General features: G+C 49.8%; 1 long non-coding RNA gene across 1 annotated transcript; it reads left to right on the plus strand.

The window, feature by feature from the left end:
- The first annotated feature begins 727 nt into the window (after window positions 1-727).
- LOC116644999 lies at window positions 728-2,783 on the plus strand. The gene is made up of 3 exons (XR_004301864.1): window positions 728-908; window positions 1,762-1,852; window positions 2,762-2,783. It is a non-coding gene; the product is annotated as an uncharacterized LOC116644999 (long non-coding RNA).
- Window positions 2,784-3,843: the final 1,060 nt, after the last annotated feature.

Below are 3,843 nucleotides of genomic sequence, written 5' to 3' on the forward strand. Positions count from 1 at the left end.
GACCCGTCCATGCTGGCCTCGCCTCTGCCTCCCAGTCACTTCCACCACGACCCGTCCGTGCAGGTTTCTTGCTGGCACCAGCTCATCGTGCCTCACTTTAGGCATGGATCTCATGCCTCTTACATCCATCCCCGGGCTTGCCTGACTCGAGGGCATCCGCCGAGTCTGCTCGGTGCCCACGCAGACAACGTGCAAGTGCGGGAGAGTCCGCAGTCCGTAGCGGATGGGAGTCGTCCGATACACGGACTTGGTGCCGGTAGTTCCAAGAGACCTTCCATCAGCTTCTCACAGGGTCTGGGAAGTAAGCCTCCAGATGTCCTAGTACCATCTTTGTAGCGAATCTCCCTCCCTGCCTAGGTGGTGCCCCTGTCTCAGTCCTGTTTCCTGGGATTTTTGCTGACGGAGCCACTCACTTGGCATGGCAGTCTTTGCTTCGGGCTCTGCTTTGGGGGGACCTCAGGCTAAGACGTCACCATGTGCCCAGCACGGTCTTAAGCTATCTCATTTTATCTCCTAGAGGGGTCAGCAAACTGCAACCTGGGGGCCAAATCCTGCCGGCATGCCTCCTGTTGTGTAAATAAAGTGTTACTGGAACACAGCCAGCCTCATTCATTGACGTGCGGGAGGCTCCCGAGCTACGCTGGCAGAGCTGAGTGGTTGTGACAGAGAGCACGGTCCACACAGCCTTAAATATTTACTATCCGGCCCTTTACTGAAAGAATTGACCAGCCCCTGCTCAAAGTGTGACATGTGGGCCACCTGCATGAGAATCACGGTATTAAAATGCAGATCCACATCACCAGCTTTGTCCAAGCTGGGCCACAAAGGACGCATCAAAAGAAGCATCTGAAGCATAGACTATGATGGGTCATGAACGCAGCGCCCGGAGCAGCCGGGCAGGGAACGAGGTGAGTAAGTAGGATGAGTCTGCTGTTTTGGCACAGACGCAATTTTGTGATATTAAAAATGAGTAGGAAGAGCTTTCTATTCTGTAAAGAAAGATGTTGTCGCCCATAGTTCCTGAAATAACCTGTTCTGGTCCCTCTTTTGCTTTCTACTTTGATAGAGATGTAGATACGGGGAATCACTTTCTATGAGACAAGAGCGCAGGCTGAACAGCCACCCACACTTGGCCACAGGGCTGGGCAGACAGAGGGATTACCTGGGGAACCCGCCCTGGACACAGGGGGCAGATTCTACTCAGCTATTGCCAGGTGGACAATGTGGACCCCCGGGTCCTGGATGCCAGACCTCGGGATCTGTTCTTAAAAGAAAACAGACTTTTGAATCTCCCATTTTGAAGGTTGGCCCACATTTCTTTTTATGACTCTATGGATTAAACAAGATGTCAGGCCAGCTTCCATCAAAGAGACACTGATGTATTATTGTTGTATTTTTTTTTAAGATTTTATTTATTTATTTGAGAGAGAGAATGAGCAGGAAGAGTGGCAGATGGAGAGGGAGAAGCAGACTTCCCGCTGAGCAGGGACTCAATCCCAGCACCCCGAGATCATGATCTGAGCCGAAGGCACACACTTAACCGACTGAGCCACCCAGGAGCCCCTGATGTATTGGGGTTTTTTGGTTTGTTTTTGTTTTGTTTTTTACCTCTGGCTTAGCTGCCATCAAGGTAATACTATCCAGGACTGTTATTCAACAACAGGTGGGCCTGGGCACAGTGGTGAAAACGTTGAACTATTTGGCAAATAGATACTGTCCCCAGTCCCCGTCTGCACTCATGGTGTCTCCGCCCTTCCCCAGGACCCAGATGACCTCCTCCGTTCAGGGACTGAGAGCCCTCTGGCTCTGAGTCTGCCGTCCCTTCCGATTACTTGGTGCTTGGGCCCTGTCGGTGAGTAAATATGTTTACTCTCACCTGTAATAGTCACAGGTGTGTCCCACCCACGGCACAAGCTATCTCCTGTTGCCTTCTGCCCTCAGACAGTTGGCTAAGACAGGACTGGCCATGCTCTGCAATCCGTGCTTTCCTTAAACTGACCCAAGTCCCGAGCCTGCACGCTTTCTCTTCCTCTCCCTTCTTTGGGAATCCCGTTCTCTTCTCCCACCCTCGGGCTCCCAAGTCCTCCCTAATGCTCCAAAAGAAAAATGGCTCCCCAGATGCCCCCTCTTCACTAGGGAGGAAATAAATCCCACTTGCTGTCTAAGGTGTTGGGCTCAAACCTTAGCTCTGTTACTCACAAGGCACACGGCCATGGGCAAGTCATTTCTCTTTGAACTCGGGTTTTCATCTGTCAGTGAGGAATTATGGGCCTAAGCTCAAAGGCCTTCTGAGACTCAAAGTCCCTGGCACACAGTATACACCTTGAGATCATAGAAAATTCAAATTGGGTTCTGCCCCTGGTTCCTGGCACAGAGCTCCTAAAACCCTTGTCATTTCCTCAGTGATAAGAGCTTTAGAAGCATCTTCTGTTCCACTTAGGTGACTCTGGGCGGGCTTGACTGGGGGTTGGTCACCAGAAAGACCACACCACGATTAGAAGCTTAGAATTTTCAGCCCCATACCCCACCCTCCAGAGAGGGGAATGAATGAGTGAGTGAGTGAGTGAATGCCTATCTACTTGAAGGAGCCTCCAAAAAATCCTAATAATATGGGACCTAAAGGGCTTTCAAGTGGGTGAACATATCCACACAGGGAGGTGACGGACCCCAACTCCATGCGGACAGAAGCTCCTGCGCTCGGCAAGCACTTTGGTTTGTTTTTGTTTTTGTTTTTTAAAGATTTTATTTGTTTATTTGACAGAGAGAGACACAGCAAGAGAGGGAACACAAGCAGGGGGAGTGGGAGAGAGAGAAGCAGGCCTCCCGCTGACCAGGCAGCCCGATGCGGGACTCGATCCCAGGACCCTGGGATCATGACCTGAGCTGAAGGCAGACGCTTAACGACTGAGCCACCCAGGTGCCCCTCGGCAAGCACTTCGTATATCTTCCTTGGGCTGTTCATCTGTATCCAGTATCATACCCTTTAATAAATTGATCATGCAAATAAATGTTTCCCTGAGTTCTGTGAGCTACTCTAGCAAATTAATTGAACCTACGGAGGGAGTCGTGGGAACCTCACCCTTACAGCTGATGGGTCAGAAGCCCAGGTAACAACCTGGGCTTGAGACTGGTATCAGAAGTGGGGTGGGAGCAGTGTTGAGGGACTGGGCCCTGAGCCGGTGGAATCTGACCCGAACTCCAGGAAGGTAGTGTGAGAATTGCCTTAAATTGTGGCACTCACAGCTGGTGTCACAGAGAATTGCTTAGTGGGGAGGGAAAATACCCACACATTTAGTGACCAGAAGTGCCAGAAGTGTGTGTGGTTTGTGGGAGGAGTAAAGATGACATACAGGAGAAAGACTCATGGGAGCAAGAAACTATGTTTTTCAAATATGGCACCCAACAAATTAGAGACCTGTCTCTCTCATTCCTGAGTGTCAGCTGAGCCAGGCCTTGTCAATTTCACCTGGCATTAGTTCCTCGAATTAAAGGAAGCAAACTCGAATGATCGCTCCTTCCCTGGACCTCCTTGGGAGGGCCAATACCCTTATTTTATAACCATGGCACTATGTACCTCTCCACTGTACACTCACAGCATTTTTAAACTATGTATGTATTCCTGCAATTCTTTAGTTACTATCTCCTTCTTCCCTAGCCTGTATAAGTTCTGTGAGGGTTAGGATCAGGTTTGTTTCTATCACCTTCCCAGCCATGTAATGCCTGACACATGAATGAGTGAATGAATGAATGAGTGAACGAGCAAATGAGTGAGTGAATGAATGCATGAATGAATGGATGGATGGATGCATGAATGAGTGAATGAATGAGTGAACAAACAAATGA

This window comes from Phoca vitulina, unplaced genomic scaffold (assembly GCF_004348235.1).
Source record: "Phoca vitulina isolate PV1807 unplaced genomic scaffold, GSC_HSeal_1.0 scaffold31, whole genome shotgun sequence".
NCBI classification, from domain to species: domain Eukaryota; kingdom Metazoa; phylum Chordata; class Mammalia; order Carnivora; family Phocidae; genus Phoca; species Phoca vitulina.